This window comes from Protopterus annectens, chromosome 2.part1 (assembly GCF_019279795.1).
Source record: "Protopterus annectens isolate FY-2018-M chromosome 2.part1, PAN1.0, whole genome shotgun sequence".
Lineage (NCBI taxonomy): Eukaryota > Metazoa > Chordata > Ceratodontiformes > Protopteridae > Protopterus > Protopterus annectens.
In genome coordinates, this window is record NC_056729.1 from 665,072,282 (window position 1) to 665,092,598 (window position 20,317).

Consider the following 20,317-nt stretch of genomic DNA (forward strand, 5'->3'; position numbering starts at 1 on the left):
AATATTGAACTTGATGCATGTAAACACTGACAAATGTTCTGTAACCAAGAAATAAATAGCTGTTACATCTATATATAAAACACCTGGTATCTGCTAAATAGTGAAAATTAAGGGAATTACAGGGCTACAAGTCTCAGACAAAGTACAGGCTCATAGCTTTCAAATGTCAAAAACTTTGCACCAAATTTTCACCATGCTGCTCTTATAAGCCTATATGTCTGACAAATAGCTAAGCAGACTTGTTCAAGTGAAAGTTTTTTAAAGCAAACAAAATCTCAAATGGCAGGAAACGCATTTTTGAGGAACATAAAATAAATGGCAGCCACTGCTATTTTATACAAGTACTGCTACTGTGAATGAACTTCTAAAAAAACACACTTTTGCCCATTAATGTGTGACTGTGGAGTAAGTATCTGTGTATCTATACATGTATATATACTGGGTGGTCTTTTGCACATGGGGGTGCAAGTAAGGCTTGCATCCCTGCAAAAAATGTTTATCACTGAAAGTGGTTTTCACTGACATGCCTTCAGAGCAACAGCGCTTGCTGAAAAGGCCACTGGTGGGTCAACATGAATCCAATGTAAATTTCTATATTAAATATACATAGATAAAATAATGAAAACTGTAAAAGTTATGAAACTGCATTCACCAAATGGCAGCTATGCAGATCTGTCCCAAACCTTAAGCCTATACTTTGTCTTAAGATGTCCCCTTAAATATGGGTATTGCTGAACCAATTACAGCCTTTTTATTTTATCTTCATTTTTTTAATCCAGAGATAAAATGGGGGTGGAGAGTTTGAGTAGTAAGGAGAAAGTAGGATTTTGGGTACAGATCCTGAAGGAGAACATAATTTCAAAAGCTGGTTCTAAATGATAGTTCTACACTAGCTATGCAAACACTAATAGTTTATTGGGTATAGTTTCATATGTGACAAAGTGAAAGATTGCGTGAAAATGAAAATGACATGTCTGGGCTTCCTTGACAAAAAATGTTCAAGGGAGTCCTTATGTAACCTTGAAGGTGTGATGCCAATGTGCCAGTTGTTTGTTACACTTAGTTAATACAGTTACTTTGCTTTATCACAGCCCTATGACTCCAGTAGTGTTTCGTACATGACTTTAAACATAATGAACACTTGACCTTGGTCTAGTCTGAAGTTACAAAAGATATGCAAGTGCATGGAAAACCATGACTATGCCCCAAAAATGGGAGAAAGACAAGCTTGTTAATCATCTTTCTGATATCAGAAAAGGCTTTACGCTTTTGTTAGGAAATCCTAAGTACTGCTGTTTAAGAGTGGGTCTTGTACAAGGGATTAACAAAAGATAGTACTAGCCAGTAAAGAACAGTGGCAAAAGATGAAACGACTTTAAAAGCTGTTAGATACTTAGCCCTGCCACACTTACTACCAAAAATGTTTCAGAACAAAGTGTGGAACAGCTTGTAAAGCCATTTGTTCTTCAGAGGTACACTTCAGACAGCAGGGTGAAAAAAGTGCCTTGTAAGTTTTTAAAGGCTTTAAAAGCAATTTATATTCTAATTTTTTTTTATAACAGGAAGCACATGAAGCATTTTAAAGTTTCACTAACTACAAAGAATTATGAGTGGGGGTCTCACTTGTGTGTTCTCAATATATATGCCAAGATTCACCTCAGCAGCAAATTTCTTGGCTTCCATGTCTTGAACACATAATACGCTGGTTATGATTGGAAGAATGATCATAATCTGTTCTGTTAAATTTCATTCTGTATCACCTGGATTTCACTTGTGCTAAAGGAAACCACAATGAACACTTGGGCTTTGCCAATTTAGCAACTGCTTGCGCCTAGCCCTACTTCTGGAAGAAAAGCTGACAAATATGACATGGACTGAGAAGGATTCTTCTTAGTTAACAAAAAAAAAACTCTAAGGATTGGCATCACAGAGGGACCCAAAAGAAACATAGAAAATGAATAAATACCATTACAGGCCTGTCTTCCAGATATGAAGTTCAGAAGATATACCTACTTAAGGCCTATCACAATTCCAGCCTAACATCCAGTTATGACCATTTGTAGATGGCCTTACTTGATACATCCAGAAAAAGGACATTTCAGTATTGTGGAACTTTTTGAGACAGTTTCAATTCTTCTCTGGATGTAAAATAAATGAATGAAGATAAAAAAGGCTATCCACTCACATATGAATTGGTTTAGCAATACCCAAATTTAAGGGGGCATGATAAGATGAAGTCTTTACATGTACGGACCAATAAGGATTTGGTTACAGCAGCAAAGGATATGAGAGAACAGAATAAAAAAATAAATAAATAATTGAGATGCCAGAAGCTCTTGATTAAAAATAGCAAGATACAAACAGTGAAACGTTGTGAATCCCTTTGAATTTTTACATAGGTCAGGTGTATTTTTATTATCCACAGAAAAAGTTGTGGGCTATGGACCATAATTAACAGTTGAAGGAATTTATTTGGGAGGGGAAGAGAGCAAGAACTAATTGGGGTAAGTTGACGCAGCCCCAAAAGAACAAAGTGGTTTAGGATCACCTGAATTGAATGGGATATGTTACAGCAATGCAGTTAAGGCTCATTTAAATAACTCAAGGTAATAAATTAAACTAGAAAAGGATGATGATGATGATGATGATGAAACAGGGGTTTGAAAAATACGGAGCGAGACAGTAGGATTTTAGATGCAGGTCCTTAAGGAGAACAGGCACCAAACAGAATATTATATTCATAAAGTAGCAGAAAGTAATCAAAACCAACAAAGGAATCTCCGGAGAAAGGAGTTTTTACCAATACAGATGACTGTAAGTAGGGATACAGAGAATATGCAAGAACACAGAATTTTCTTGAGGAAATTAGCAAGGGAACCACAGTATCAGAAGGGATGAAAAGGTAATACAGTAGGAAAAGGCTAAGCAGAAGTTTGAACTGTAAGATACAGACTGCCTTTCCTACCAGGAACTGATAACAGAATATAAGCAAAGAGAAAGGTATGATGTTGGCATGTGAAAGACCAGCTCTGGTAGAGTTTTAAGTTGAGTCTACAACAATATCTACTGTTAAAACAGATAAACAGTATATCATAGAAAATATGGCATTATAACTGTAGGAATCAATAAGAAGTGTTTTGAAAAGACTGGGAAAAACAGAATGAAAAGGCAATTTACAAAAGAAACAATGGGAGGACATCTATATGGCTCCCAAGAATGTAACAAAGTCCAGAAGTATTTTTTTTAATGTGGAAGTGTTTGTAACCCAAGCAAGCAGAGAATTTTGCCTGATGCGGACAGCAAATGCAAGAGGTGTGATGGAAACAGCTAAATGGGAATATGTTTTTGGGAATGTAACAAGTTGGCAGACTTTAAAAATTCTCTTCAATGTACTTTGTCAGAAATGTTAGGAGAACAAATAGTTTTAAATTATTCTTTTAAGCTGGGACACAGGCTATGAATTAATTAGTAATACTAAGGAATTTTACGTTTAATGCTATTGGCTGCCAATAAAGTAATTACTAGAAAGAGAAAATCAAAATTTAAGCCAAATGTCACTGAAGTCGGTCTGTTTAGAAAAGTTGTGGAGCAAATTACATAAAAACAATCTGAATCTGTGGGAACAATACGTGCAGAACAATGTTCGAGAGAGGAGGAGTTAAATGTAAGGGAACGCAGAAACTGAGCAATTTATGTAATGTTAAAGTGAACAGAAATTGTTAGAAAACATATAAACTGCATGAAAACAATGGAAAGTATTACTATATTTTGATTTATATTCTATTAATTTTATTTATTTTTTATACCCATGTCACTGATTAAAGTGCGATGATTTACTAAAGATGTTTAAAAAAAAAAAACCTTGGACCAAAGGGAAAGTCAAAGCACAGCAACCATTATAGAAAATGATAATCGCCCAGAGGCAAATCAGGAAAATGTGTGTGTACCCATACTAGTGCCATCCACAGTCTCTCAAGCAACAAGAGTGTAAATTTGAACTGTTTTTATTCATTATACACGAGGCTGATGAGACTCAGGATAGTGCAACTTTCCCTCTGGATGTCTTAAAGGAAAACTCCACCTAAGAACTAAAAAAAAATCTATTTTTTTCACCCTATCGCTGTTTCCTGAGATATTTTAACACCTCAAAATCACTCTAACTGCTTTTTATAGAATTTTAGTATGTTTTCTGCAAAATGGGCATCAGTGAGGCTTGACATATCAATGTGATCTTATTTTTCTTCCAAGCCTTTCGCTTTCCCATAATCCATTACAAGTCATGCTAGACATAAGTAAGTAGTGGTGTATTCCCATTCCATTGACATACAATGGGATTAGTGTCAGTCACTGTCATCTTATATACTGGCTGTAACAGGACTGCTTCTTTTATTTCTTGGATGGCCCTCACTTGTGTGTGCCTCAGGGTTTGTACTATAGTACACTAAGGAACTGTACAACTGCAACCAAAACATATGCTAAATTGCAGGCCTTTGTTCAAAATATCTTTTTGTAGTCCAAGATGAATTGATGACCCCTCCCCCTACACTTTGGTAAATGTGTTACTTTACAAGAAAAATATTTCTGATTTTCTCTGAATGTCACAGACATCTTTGATACTACATTCAAGTAATTTTAAAATGTATAGTAGTATAAACAACCAAGTTTAAAGCTTAGCGTTTCAATACTGTGATGCTGCTTATGTAAATTAGTCAAGAGGTAAAGACTGCCTTTGAACCACTGACTGATCTAATTGCTCTGTTTTGCTATGAGAGGCACGACTACACTGGAATCAGCTGTGAGTCAGTCTAAGTTCTCTTCCTCTCTGCAATAAAGACAATGGAAAACAGTTTCACACCTCTTTGTCTTGCTAACAGCAACCTGAGCTCCTGACTACAAATTTCTGTGTGTCTGTGGTATGTCATGCAGGTGCAGACAAATTCCTCCTCAAATCATGTGAAAAGTTAAGCTAAGAAAAGTGGGTGGTCTTTCCTGTCCTTTGATACCAAAGTGAGAAAATGAAAGTTTTATAAAGTACAAGCAGGCTTCAGGTACCTACATAGTACTGGAATCATATTGCAGGGATAAAAGCACCCTAAGAGTTGAGTTAAACTGTAGGAGAAGGTGGAGATTTCCTTTGAAGACAATGAATATGTGTGAATATGACCTTTTATTATTGCTGAAGCCCATCTGTCATCTCTTCTCGGGTAAAATGGACTACGACTGAGTAAGCAGTGCCTCTGACAATAACTGAGATGACAAGGAATGAATACATAAGGAGAGATTTTTCCCGTTTGTGCCATCGCTGAATGATGTTTTGAACCCCCCTGTGTCTGGCACTATAGTTGCTAGACCGCAGTAAATCCAACAAACATTTTTTTTTGTGCCTGGCTCTATGGTGTACTGGGAGAAAGCCCTGATTACCACCCAAATGACAGACAACTCAAGTTATGCTATTACAAGCGATGCTAGAAGAGTGGGTGGGGGGAATGGAATGAGCAGCCAGTTTGCCCATCCTCCCATCCTGAGGGAAATGACAGGGTTCCAGTCATTGAGTCTCTTGAGTCTCCACAATGCAAGTGGTGTTTAACACAAGACCTTTACAGGCAGGTCTGAGATGTAGGCTTGGTAATCCCAAGCCTGTAACTGTAAGGGTACAAATCACCTCTATGGATGCCTAGATAATGGCCCTTCTGGTATGCTCTTGCCTGTTCTGGGGCTAATACAGGGGAATAAATGAGTTCTAGATACACAGAAGAAGGTTTACAAGCTGCTCAGTACAAGGGAACAAACAATACAGAGGAAAAAAAAAAACTTGGCAGTTAACATGGAGTCTTGCATTTCTTGTCAGACAGTAGAAAATCCAAACACTGTGGCATTTATGACTTCTGCTGGGCAAAGGAGAAATGACAAAATTTATGACACTTTTCAACAAGAGGTGTAGAACTGCAATAACAGGTTTAGAACTAAATGTCAAAAGAAAACCTGGAAACATGTTCCCTGTTTCTTCTTCTTCTTCTTGTTTAATATGTTTTTGTATAGCTTTAACAGGCTCCCATGCCTGCTGACAACTGAGCCACTACTACTGCTCATTTTTCTTCATCACCGGAGCAAAAGCCAGTTCCTCTGGTGGCCCTAGAGCAATGAAGGCATGTTTAATCCCTAACCCCACCCATGGGAAAGGAGCATCCAATCCATGTCATTCTCAGAAGTCTCCATGTACTTGCTCCCATACTCTTTCAATCAAGGTTATCGCACAATGGTTTTGTGGCTAAACTTCCAACACTGGGCCATCTTTACACTGCCATATCTCCTTTGAGGGACTGTGACATTGGACAGTCCATTTTAAACCACCCTCACTCAGCAGTGCAGAAAGTACAGTTGTGTACACTTACCATAAATGTAGATGTTCGAGTGTATTCACTGTCGCAGTCATTACATTTGGGTAATCTGCTGGCAGGTTGCCCTCAGTCGGCCTGAATTCCAAAGTCTTGGGTCCTGCATCAGTTGCTGTCTTCTCTTCAATGACATCAGGTCGTCAGGAGTATAAAACATGCAGCCAACACCATTTTCTTTAGTTTTTCTTGCCCCCGATGTCAGGTGCCCCCAAAAAGGTAGCAATATTATATATATATATATATATATATATATATATATATATATATACATGCATCAACATAAACTTTACCTTCATCCACAAGCAAATACACCACATAGATTGTAGAAGATAGAGAAGGAAATATAAACTGTAGAATTACAAGGGGGTGGCCGGAGGGTAACCTGGACTGCAACAGTGAATACACTCGAACATCTACATTTATGGTAAGTGTACACAACTGTACTATGTTCTTCCGTGTTTCCCTGTTGCAGTCATTACATTTGGGTAGAATCCCAAAGCTATGGTTGGGAGGCTGGAGCTAAACAGCATTAGGTGTGGCTATAAGGCCCTGCAGCACTGCAGTGACAAAGCCTGTCCTGGACTTAGAGTAGAGAGGCAAATGGTAATGCTATGTAAAGGTGTGAACAGAACTCCAAGTAGCAGCATCTAGAATGACTTTGGTTGGTACTCCTCTGAGAAAGGCTGCAAGTAGCTGCAGCTCTGGTGGAATGAGACCTAATGCCCTTGGGCACAGGTTTACCATGGTGCAAGTAGCAGAAACGGATGCAGTGGCTTATCCACTTTGAAATTGTCTGCTTTGAGATAGCCTTTCCTTCTGATCCTGCAGCATATGACACTAGTAATTGCTCAGTTTTTCTTAGAGCTTTTGTCCTGCTCAAGCAGAATCTTAGCTGTCTGTGTACGTCCAAGGAATGCAGAATTCTCTCCCCTTTGTTCTGCGGATTTGGATAAAAAGTTGGCAGATGAATTGTTTGGTTAAGTGCCACACTGGAAACCACCTTAGGCATAAAAGTAGGATTTGTCCTCAAGAGACACCCTCTGTCTGGGTAAAATATGATGAAAGGCTCTACAGCCATGAGGGCCTGTAGCTCTGAAACTCTTCTTGCTGAAGTAATTGCTAGTAGCAGAGCTGTATTCCATGATAAGAACTTTATATCAGCGGTGGCGGCTGGTTCAAATGGACGCAGGTTGAGCTTTTCCAACACATAATTGAGGTCCCATGCAGGTAATGGTGATCTTCTAGGAGGCCTTAGGTTTTTGGCTCCTCTAAGATACTGCTTTAGTAAAGGATGAGAAAAGATTGGTGGCTCTGTACTGTAATGAGCCAAAATGGCAGAGGCATGTATTTTGATTGATGAGAAAGATAGGCCTTTGTCAAGCATCTCAGTTAAGTATTGTAATATCTGAGGAATATGTGGGTCTGCTGTATCAGTTCCCTGTGCTGGATTCCAAGCACAGAATCTCTTCCATTTGTCAGCATAAGATTTTTAGTACTAGGCCTTCTGGCTTCCAAAACGACATCCATCACAGCTTTACTGAGAGGTGTTGTTTGTATGATTAGCCCTGCTGCCAGGTTCAGAGTCTGTAGTTGATTGTGTAGGATCTGATTGTTTTGCTGGGACAGTAGTTGTGGTCTCTGAGGCAAGGTCCAAGCTGGGTATTGAGACAAGTTCCTTAGGATTGGGTACCAGTATTGGCGGGGCCAGTCCGGGACAATTATCATCATCTTTGGCTTCTCTTGCCTGATTTTTATAGGAGGACATTGGGTACAAGAGGCAGAGGAGGGAAGGCATAAACTGACAGGTTTTTCCAACTGAAGGATAGGGCATCCACTTTCATGCCTGTCTGTGATGAGTCCTTGTGCAGAATTCTTTCAATTGATAATTTTGAGGAGAGGCAAATAGATCTATGTCTGGGCTCCCCCATTTCTGTGTTATCATGCTGAATACTTGTGGATTTAGTTTCCACTCGTGAGGATCCATAAGGTTTCTGCTTAAATTGTCTGCCAGAGTGTTCTGTTTTCCTGGCAGGAATTGAGCTTGAAGATTGATTTGGTAGGTCAAAGCTGTGTCCCACAGTGCCATGGCTAATCTGCAAAGGGGGTATAAGTGTGTGCCCCCTTGCTTGTTTACATATCACATGACTGTGGTGCTGTCCGTCTTTATCAGTAGTTGTCCTGGATGAAGTAAGTCCTTGAAGGCTGTTAGAGCATTTTGAACAGCTAGCATCTCTTTCTGGTTGATATGTAGATGCATTTGATTTGGTGCCCATATGCCCTTAATGCATCTTCCTGCCATGTGGGCCCCCCAGGCGTAATCTGTTGCGTCTGTTGTTAAGGTTTGGCCGGCAGGGGGTAGAGTGAAAGGCCATCCCAGGTTTTGGTGACAGGCCTTTGCCCACCATAGAACCTCCTGTTGCAGGCAGGGGATGAGAAGAATCATTTTTTCCAGACTGTGTGAATATTGACTCCATAAACTTTTTAGGTACCATTGAAGTTTCCTCATATGTAGTCTTGCATATGGAATTAGTAGGATGCAGGATGCTATGAAGCCCAGAGCCTGCAGAATTTGTCTTGCAGAAGACTGGGTTTTTGTTGCCATCAGTTTGAACTAAGTAGTCAGTTGCCTTTGTTTGTCTGGCGTGAGGTAAGCCATCTGGGCAGTTGTATGCAAGCTTGCACCCAGGAATGTTATCTTTTGAGAGGGTACCAGTTGTGATTTATTTTTGTTTATTGTGTACCCTAGGCATGCTAGAAGCCTTTTCACAAACGCCAAGTGTCGTAGAAGAGTGTCCTTGTTCTCTGCTTAAAAGAGACAGTCGTCCAAGTAAGGATATATTTGAATACTTCTTTGTCTGCAAAATGCAATAACTGGTGCCAGGCACTCTGTAAAGACCCTGGGTGCAGTAGATAAGCCAAAGGGCAGTGCAGAGAATTGGTAATGCATTAAGCCAGCCTTGAATCTGAGGTATCTTCTGCACAACTGTCTTATTGGGACATGCAGGTATGCCTCTTAAGTCTAAAGTCACCAGTCAAGCATTCTTGCCCAGCATGGGCAGAAGCTGTTGCAAAGTGAGCATTTTGAATTTTTGAATGTCCAGGTATGTGTTCAAAATCGATAAATCCAGTATTGGCCGCCAGGCCTTGTCCTTTCTGGGTACCAAGAACAGTCTTGAGTAAAAACCTTGTCCTTTTTCCTGTTCTGGTACTGTCTGAATGGCCCCCATATCCATGAGGGACGTAACCTGTTTCTGTGCCTCTGCCCATTGGTTTTTTGGCAGGTCTGGCCAACCATTTGCCATTGGCAGAGTGTGGAAATGGAATCTGTATCCCTGTGATACGATGTTCAGTACCCACTTGTCCTGGGTTATTAATTGCCAATTTTGAGCAAAAAGTGCTAAATTTTCCCCCTATGGGTGCTGCCAACAGATAAGTGCTTGGTGTAGGTAGAGGAAAGTCATTGGGATTGCTTTCTGTAGGTTTGTGCTTTATCTCCTATAGATCTGGAGGTGGATGCGCCCCATTGCTTTGACCTGTATGAGTCTTGAGCCTGGTCCCAGGAACCCTTAGGGCATCTGGATTTTCCCCTTTGAGCTCTGTCTGACACAGGAAAGGACCAATTTTTTGTAGGCCAGTGTGTACTGAATCTAGGTGGCTGCACTTGTAAGAAATCTTTAACAGTTTGCCCAGACTTAGTTTGTCTTCCATTTTCTTTAAAACCTCTTCTGCCTTAATACCAAACAGAGAATCATGCTCTAAAGGTGCATCTACCAATTTAGCTTTAACATGATCAGGTAAATTTTGTTCCTTTAACCAGGCATGCCTCCTAATCACACATCCAGTAACCGCGGCCCTGCAGGAGGCCTCTAAAGAATCAAAACCACATTGCAAAGTATGCTTTCCAACTTGTTCAGCTGTATGCAATAATTCCTGCAATTCCTTATTTTCTGCACATTCTGAAATCAACATAATTTTCTGTTTCAGCAATCTCATAACATGTTGTTGGTACGTAAGCATATGAAATTGACAGTTTAAGGCCCTAATTGCCAAGGTTGCAGATGTATAAACCTTTTTTCCCCATCTGTCCAGCGCCCTTGAATCTCTGTCGGAGGGGGTAGGGTTTTTTGCTGTTGAGGCTTTAACTCCCTTTGGACCCTGTGAAATAGTTTCAGAATCAGCAGCAGGGTTTCTAAACAAAAATTTATGAGAGTCAGGGACCCTGTAATACCTGTCAGGCTTACTGGGAGCCGGAGGTAAAGAGTCAGGGGTCAGGCTTGACTCTGAAAAAACATCATCCACAATGTCTAACACAAGGGGAATGGCTAAAGGCTTGTGCTGAGGGAGAAGGAGGAAATCCCTGAGCCTCTTTTTTGATTCTGAGAAGTCTTGACTTTCCCAGTGAAAATGCTCCCTCAAAGTATGCAAGGTTTCTCCAAATGAACAATCCTCAGGAATCCTCAGATGGAACAGACTCCTCAGCATCAGAATCCTCATAGGGAGGTACAGATAATTCCCGATCTGAAGAGAAATCAGAAGAAATAGAAACCTGATCTGAAGATTCATAGTCAGTGTCTTGCCTAGGCCTCTTATTTGGAGGGGGATGGGTACCCCTGATCAAGGTAATAAGGTCTTCAGTCATTTTGATCATCTGTTTTTTAGGCATAGAGGCCTGTGTACGTGGCTCGGGCGTCAGTTTTTTAGTCTTTGAAGGTGTCTTTGCCTTTGGTTTTTCAGCTTTCGTCGGTTTGATATAAAAATGTTGAGGTCTGAATACACCCTCAGAAGCACCCGGTGCCTGCTCAGCGGCTCTGGACCCATCTGAGGGAGATACATCCGTCGGTCCAATACCTTGAGTATCTTGCGGCATGCCGGACTCCATATAGGTGTCGGTAGAGGCCTGCGACTCGAAGGTAGCGGGTATCAGGGGCTGCAAAAGCGCCTCACTGGAGTACCGGCGAACCGGTGACTGGCTTAGGAGACGCTTTGTCGTCAGTTTTGGATCTCGACTACCTTTCTCTGTCCTTTTCATTGCGTTTTTTATGTACTCCGGTAGTCGGATTGCTATCCGACGACATCTCTGGGTAGTTAAATCTGTTTCCAAAATACTTAGATGCAAAAATATACCGACGCTTAATAGTGCGTTGGTTAAATCTAGCACAAAACCGACAGCCAGGCACGTTGTGATCAGGGCCTAGGCAAGGAATACAGTATAAATGGAAATCTTTATGAGGTATTTGCTTCCCACAAGTAATACAATTATTAACTTTTTCTGACATCGGTAAAAAGCAAGAAAAAAGTTTCCCCAACGGGGTACTTAGCTTTATTGAAGACTTCGGTTCTGAAACTCAAACGCAAATATTTCAGTTGTTGGCCGACCGGCACTTGCAAAATGCTTCTGCTTCGGGCACCACGCAGCAAGAAAGACTAAAATGGCGTTGGCTGCATGTTTTATACCCCTGACGACCTGACGTCATGGAAGAGAAGACTGCAACTGACGCAGGACCCAAGACTTTGGAATTCAGACCGACTGAGAGCAACCTGCCAGCAGATTACCCAAATGTAATGACTGCAACAGTGAAACACGAAGATCATCAGATAAAAGTCATCCTCTCTGGCAGCCAATCACAGAAAATAAATTCAGCTTTTCCCCTTAAAAGTAAGAATAGTGGGACTCTGTATTTAAAAAAATGGCGTTAAACTGTTCCGTATTCTGGTCAGTCTTTGGGTTACAAACCTGTTGCTTATCCATTTATATTCAGTGTTAACTCATTTGCCCTGACGATTCTGGCTACGTGTAACATATCTAAATATAATTCAAATACCTCTTCATTAAGCAGGTATGTTGTAATACACTAACAGCTGAAAAGACTGGTTTACATAAAGCTGTGAATCCACCTTAGGCATAAAAGTGGGTCTACTCTTCAAATTTACCATGTCTCTGTGGATAACAGTATATGGTTCCCTGTGGTTCATGGCCTATAGCCCAGAAATCCTTCTGGCTGAAGTAATGACCACCACAAAGAATATTCTAAAATGGAGATTTCAGATGAGCAAATACTCAAATTCAAAAGGAAATACACTGAATATTTCAATGATAAAACCACAGTCCGAGATTGGGTGGACGAGCAGTCCCAATAGTCTGAAGTACAGAATGCCTTCCAAGCACAACTTCAGTGAAGGAAATGGCTGAGACATGCTGATTCAAAGAGATGCAGGCAAAACAGGAGAAAGTGACACCTTGAATGAGGCGCGAGTTACCAAATTTTAAAAAGAAATTCTGAGCTGTATGAAAGCATTTGCAAAATATGGTAAGAGGTATGGTTTATTTCCTTCCTCCCGTACTGATAAAGTAAACTTACTCTGCTACAATAAGTTAAGATTTACATGTATTCCATGTCCTGGATTCGTGTAAGATATGAACCATATCAATGGAGAACACATGTCTATGTGGAATAAGCCTGATATCTTCCATGCTGCTAGCTTGAGATCCTTGAGGCTGTGGATGTTTACAGTCTCCTGCTACAGGGTAGTTAGCCCAAAATTAAAAGAGGAAAGTCACTGGTTCTTCTGTGGTCATTTGTATCAGCTGGGAGAAACATTTGTTCTGGTTTGCAAGGGGTTATCAAAATAACTGCTGAATTTTTATTTCTTACCTTTAAAATCATGTGGAAAATGAGTGGAGTCGAAGGAAATGCATAAAATGATACTCATCTTATCTGGCAGAGAAGGCTTTGATCGCTCAGGACAAAATTTTATTAATGGGTAGTTTCTTTGTGAGACAATCAAGTCTTCTCCTAGACTGCCCGAGTTCTTTACGATTTCTATAACTGCTGTCCTCTGCATTTACCACTCAGATAAGCCATGACCTCCTTGCTCAAGGAATCCAACAGATAATTTTTTGGCTGGGTATATTTACCACTTGAAGTTGGAGGCTGAGGTTGATTGCTAAACCACATGCAATCATGATTAGCTTGCAAAGGATGGAACAGTGTACCTCCCTGCATGTTAAGGTACTCACTGTACAATCTACAATTGGTTACAATCTACAGTATCTCTGGCTTTAAAGCTAATTGGAAAGCCAGATAAGCAAAGTGAATGGCTATCATTTCTCGTTTTTTCTTCTTAGATCATTCTTCTAAGATCATTGACCTTGATCTATGAACTGTAGCACATCTCACCATTCACAATTTCAAAACATCTGTAGTCAATCTATGATCTGGTTATGGTTGGGTGAAGGGAATCCCTGGGGTGTTGACTCTCCACTATAATTCATCAGTTACACTTGGGATCAGAGGTAGGATGTAATCTATAAGTTTGTCAGTTAAGGAGATTTAATTAATAAAAAAGACACAGCAGATGCGAGCTATGCTTCATGAGACTGAAATTTCAACTCAATTATCTGAGTTAACTGTGTACCACAGTATGCAAATCACTCTACCTACGCCATTAATTGCTTACTTTTCTTCTTGTTAGACATCCAAACCCTTTAGCTCTTCAACAGGAACTACTACTTACTGTTTTTACCATTAATTTTCAACGTTTTACATTATATGTAGAACCTGCTTAGGTCAACCTGATTAAAGTTGCTTGTTGTGAATGTCATAGTGGAATTCTCTGACCATAAGCCTATTTTTGATACTGAAGACTTCTTGGATAGGTGGAAGAAAAGTGAATGTGAAGCTTAAGTAAAAGGATGGTGTTGACTTTTTTTTTTATGCCGGTCCGTCAAAGTTTTGCTTTCATAGTAGAAAGCACAGCAATAATAAATTAAAAAAAATAAATAACTCCACAGAGGTGTTGTGTTAACAATGTTGATAACATTGTTACAGAATTCTTAAAAGGTGTGGTGTAGTTTATGCAACATCGACATGCATGATTTTTAAGTACTGTGTAAAAGTTAAATGCAACTATCACAATGAACTAGAGCTTAGAAATATGCCCTTATGGAAAAGAAACAAAGAATATATCCAGAAATAGGGGATGACAGCAGAAGTATGATTCATAGATGATGTAATTTGAGCAATGCATGATAAATAACCAATGCAGGAGACAAACTGAGGAAATAACAGTCCAGTCAGGATTCCTGCTGAAAGTAAAGTTTGCCTTTTTATCAGAAACTTCTGAAGATGAAGTAGGTGAATAGGAGCAGACAGAGAACTGAGCAAATATTTCTGATATGATCAAACTTGCAAGTGATGAAAAGGACACAGCCCCAGAAGTAAATAAAATGAGGAGGAATACAGTATAATCATGTTGTAAAAGAAAAAAAAGAGGAAAAATAAAGCAAAATCACATTAACAGAATGTTAACATTGTTAAATCTGTTAAAATAAGTTGAAAACTTGTAGGATTAATTCCCAGGCTAAATCATGTTATTTTTCTTCTGCAAGATATTCAATTAAGCATCAACAAGTATGGGACTTGGACGACTTACGAAGGAAGAGTGTATTTGTAGGAGTAGTGGAGGTAGAGGTGTTCTGAGGCACAGAAAGGTTTTATTTACTTATTAACCAGATATGCAGACCACTCATAATACCTTTTTCAGCAATGACCCAGATCAAGGAGGCAAGACATACAGAAACATAAATAACACAATACTATCATAATCAGCTAGGGCTTTACAATAGGAAACACATGGTATAACTACAACATTAGCACACAGTGTAGATACATACAAATGCTAATACCTTGCACATCTATTAATACCATACATGTTAACAAGGTAGACTTTTAGCAAGTTCAATGACTCTACAGTAGTAACTGACTGGGTTGATCCCTCCTCACAAAGCTGAGCTAGATGGTATGCTATGAGGAAGGGTATAAAAATGACAATTGAAAGATAGACAGTAAGGACAGATAATAGATGACAGTCAGGTAGTGCTAATATAAGTTAGTAGTTTATCCTGGATCCCATTTACATTTATATTTACTGTCTTCAGTATACTGCGGTGGTGGGTGCTGCGGTAGCATTGTCACCTCACAGTAAGACGTTGTCCTGTTTGATTCTCAGCTAGAGCGTCTTCTGTGTGGAGACATGCGTGAATGGGCGTACCTTCGTTGAAGGTTGTGTGTCAGGGCTGGCAACTCGGCACGTAAAAATCTACTGCCAATCATTAGCGGAACGGAGTTCCGCTGTGGCGACCCCTAACCAGGAAAAGCCGAAAGACACAATATTTACTGTCTTCAGTGAGATGCTTTTCAGTTGAAGTTTAAAGCTATTAAAATCAGACACCAGTCTGATGTCTTTTGTAAGTGAGTTCCAGCAAGCTGGCATGATTTTACAAAATGCACTTTCAGTGGTCATAAGTCTGAATGAGAGGTCTTACTAACTGCAGAATCACTTAGTCTGGCAGTTGGTGCAGAAGGTTAAGGCTGTTGGCTGTAGTTTCTGTGCTACAGGGTTTGATTCCTGCAGCTTAACCAGACATTCTCCCCGATCACCAATGAAAAGGGGACTTGGTTAACAAATGGGTATTACTTACTACTTTTTACTTGTTCTGAGTTAGTGGTTAAATTCTCTGATATGCAACACAGTTTCAGTGGTGGACAAGAATTTTCAAAAAGCAGTTTGAAGATAAGAGTTGCAAAAGGAAAGTGGAATGGAAGGCTACTGGCAACCATCTCTCTTTTTGTAGCATGGTACAGTCATGCTCTTTAGAGCTGGCAAGGTTTAAAGGCTATCACAACTGCTTTGATACAGGGAATACAATAACCAATGACATTAATCAAACTTTTTCGGTGAGACAGATCTTTTCATATGGCCCAGTCTAAACAGTATCAAAAGCTACTAAACGTTATTTGTTAGGAAAGGACTGCATGGTTACAGTGCTGGAATTTAAACTGTTCTAGATGATGAAATATTCAAAATATTTATCTGACAAGAAGTACTTGGAAAATTACGAAAACAATGGAGTTAATTGTAAAGTTTAAGAAAAACTACTAAACTATTCTATAGGTAAACCACAGTAAAACTCCACTACAGTTTTGGTCCAGAATCAATAAATGTAACAAACCTGGTAGCAAAACCACAACACTGGCCTTTCACAGATTAAAACTCTATAACACAGTATTGAGATTTTAATTTACAGCACATAAATATTTCTAACACCCTTAATAAACCCAAAGTATCCAACATATCATCAAGAGATGTTGATGGCATTACTACTACCTTCTCACTTACAACTTTTGCTACAGTGACAAAAAAAATATTTAGTCATAAAACCTACCTTTCCTGTAACTGACAGCCTGCTAGAGGGAAAAAAATCAATGTAGCTTCAGAAGCAATAGCATACCCAGTTTCTATATTTTTAGATCACTCTTTCCAAGAAGCTGCAGTCCCAAAACTCGGGAAACAATCTTACATCAGCCCCTTAAATAAAGGTGGCAAATCTCGAACTAGCAAACTACAAATATCTTTGTCCCACTTAAAAATGTGTTTACCTACAATTGCTAAACTATCTAATAGAGAAAAAATTACCTTCCATAACACAGTGTGGATTTTAGCCAGTTCACAGCACAGAAACTGTATTACTAGTTTCTATTAACTATGTGTGAAAGATGAAATCAAGGTGAAATGGTTGCATCCATATTTTTAAACTATCCGAAGCATTTGAAAGTTTTGCATCCCATACAACTGTATGCCAGGCAAATGAGCTGCCAGCTCCTCAGCAAACATTAGGTTTGCCAAAAGATTCAACACTAGGACCTTTACTCTTCAGTACATTTGTAAATAAAATATGTACAGCTTCCCATTCAGCAAATCTAATCCAATATGTAGGTCACATAAAATTAATATGTGAAGCCTCTTCAAACAGCTCTAAGATGACCTACAGCATTTACAAAAACTGAAAACTGGCAACAGCAATCTAAACTACTCCTAAATCCAAATAAAACTAAATGTTATTTTCACCTCTAACCAGCAATTAAACTATAAAAATATTAACAGTCAATAATACTAAAATTCAACTAGTGCAAAACCTCTCCTTGACCTGATATCACTGGTCGTCTTCTTCTTTCGGCTTTTTCCGGTTAGGGGTCGCCACAGCAGATCACCCGCACATGCTTGGCAGTGGAGTTTTACTGTGTCGAGTTGCCAGCCCGGCACCCACTGGTCTAAAATCCTAATTTCATGGTTTACATATTGTCGTAAGGAATTCCAGACTGCCCCCTCCTACATACATACAATTTCAATGTCGCACACAATGCTATGCCAAACATTAAGAAGACAAAGTGAAACCCTTACCCAAGCAGTTCAGCTCCACCAGTGTTTCCCCTTCTAACCAATTTACATCTCACCCACCCCAGGAAAAATACTACAAAACAGAAAAATAAATAACTTACATTCAATTGTCTCAGTACAACAACCAATATAACCTTATTTCCCCAAAACAACATGGCTTCTGGAGATGTCCAAGTACAATAATGGTATTGTGAACTTTAACAGATGAGCTACTTCTCAATATGGACAACAGAATGTTAAATAGATGCCCTCACATTCACTGCTGCAGTATTCTTAACAGATGGGATTCCCTGCCGTGGAGGACCAACATCCGGCCAGTCTACCAAAGCCAACCCTTCCTCCTCCCAAGTTTCCTCTTGAGCGTTGGCATTCTCCCATCTGTTAAGAATACCGCAGCAGTGAATGTAAGGGCATACTATAGCTGTGTAAAATCTTACCATAACAGTAGATGGTCCTTACCTTCACTGCTATAGTATTTGAGCCCTCCTTCCATCCTCCTAGTCATTTACCTTCTTGGATGTACAGGTTACCTCTTGGGTTCCTTGAACTGGTGTTCTCAGTTTTGTAGCTAGTACACCTGAATGTCACCTTTATGCCCTATGCTACGCAAGGAGCGTTTGGGTGATGCTTGGTGTACCTTAAAGCAATGGTAGGCTTTGGTGGACTGGCTGGATGTTCAGTCTTCCACAGCAGGGAATCCCATCTGTTAAGACTACTGCAGCAGTGAAGGCAAGGACATCTACTGTTATGGTAAGATTTTACATAATTGTACTTTCTCCCTTTACTGACCTAACAACCACCTCTGATCTTGTGAATCACTCTATCCTGATAAGCCTTATCCTAGACACTGGCATAAATCCTGGCATAAGCTCCTGACTCCAAAACTATATACTGAGTTGTCACGTCACTGTTAAAATAGGCTCTTCTACATCTTCCAAAGTCCCCTACTCAAAATATTCCTCAAGGGTCTATCATAGCCCCTTAATTATTTTCCATCATCATGAACAAATTTCCTTATGACTTGCTCAATCTTCCTCTTTTAATTTAAAACCGCTTCATTTCTACATGGAACTCATCTGCATTTTCTGCAACTTATGCCTTTGGCTTGTCCATCAAGAGAGATCCTATTGCGAGGTGCAATGATACAGAGAAAATAAAGTTCACAGATTGTTGTGGAGCTTTGAAAAGAGCTATTTGTGACTCAATTTCAGCCAAAGGTATTTCCTTCTCCTGCCTCAGCTGGCTACTGTTGAGTTAGCAATCTTTCTTTTCTGCTATAACTACTCTACATTCAGTAATCATCTCCCACCATGCAGCTTACTTAGTAGATGGGTCTCTGTTTCTGAGCTGGAAGAGAATAGGTGAGTTGCTCTGTTTTTTCCGAAGCTGTCCAAGTGTCTGGTGAGTTGTACATTGTGGTTGCTTAAAATAAACAATGTCAGTGGAAAAAGATCATCACTGAAATGAAGAGCATTATTGCGCCGCTTGTATACTGCCAGTGCTCTTCCTGGAAGTGGCCGCTGTGTGCTGCTTCAGAAAAACAGCACCCAACAGTGGCACAGTGCGTACAATCCATCCCATGGATGGCATGTACTTTGTCAGGGCCTTTCAGGCAAAATAAAGAAATGGAAGAAGTAGAATGTTAAGAGGCTGTGACAGGTCTATGTTTTGGCCCATTTCTGCCATATATATCTGAATAACATACAGTACAGAAATTCTTTAGCAAATCAAGCTTTTAGAAAAGGTGTTTATCTGAAGGATCTTCAGGTGAAATGGGGATTCATTACCCAGAGGAATGGCAGAAAAGTGCAGTTGTATACACTTACCATAAATGTAGATGTTCAAGTGTATTCACTGTTGCAATCATTACATTTGGGTTATCTGCTTGCAGGTAGCCCTCAGTCGGCCTGATTAACAAAGTCTTGGGTCCTGCGTCAGTTGCTGTCCCTTCTTCCATGACGTCAGGCCGTCAGGGGTATAAAACATGCAGCCGACGCTATTACATCAGTTTTTCTTGCCCCAGATGTCAGGTGCCCCCCAATGAGAAGCAATAAAATATAAAAGTACAATGATATACCTCCAACAAAAAAGCAAATACACCAAAAAGGCTTTTAAGCATAGTAAAAGAAAGTAGAGGTATAGCCAAAAGAAGTTAGCGGGCTGGAGGGAGGGTAACCAGGACTGCAACAGTGAATACACTCGAACATCTACATTTATGGTAAGTCTACAACTGTACTATGTTCTTTGTGTTTCACTGTTGCGGTCATTAAATTTGGGTAGATTCCCAAAGCTATGGTTGGGAAGAGGAATTTAGATAGCATTAGGACCAGCTATAAGGAGCAAGAAAGAGTTTCCCCAATGGGGTACTTAGCTTTTAGTTGAAGACTTCGGTTCTGAAACTTGAAAACAAAAATTTCAGGAGTCGGCCGAGCGGCACTTGCAAACTGCTTCTGCTTTGGGCACTGCACGGCAAGAAAGACTGTTGTAATAGTGTGTATCGTATTAAAGGTTGGTTCCAGCTCTGTGTGTCAGCAGTTCTTCCTTGGTTATTTGTTGGGATTGCTATTTGTTGGCTGAATGTTTTATACTCCTAACGACCTCACATCATGGAAGAAGGGACAGCAACCGATGCAAGACCCAAGACTTTATTAAATAGGCTGACTGAGGGCTACCTGCAAGCAGAT

The 20,317-nt window shown here is 39.8% G+C and overlaps 1 protein-coding gene across 1 annotated transcript in view; it reads right to left on the reverse strand.

Moving 5' to 3' along the window:
• TMEM131L (transmembrane 131 like) overlaps positions 1 to 20,317 on the reverse strand; it is a gene marked incomplete in the record, with an annotated part of 1,995,267 nt that overhangs the window by 386,980 nt on the left and 1,587,970 nt on the right.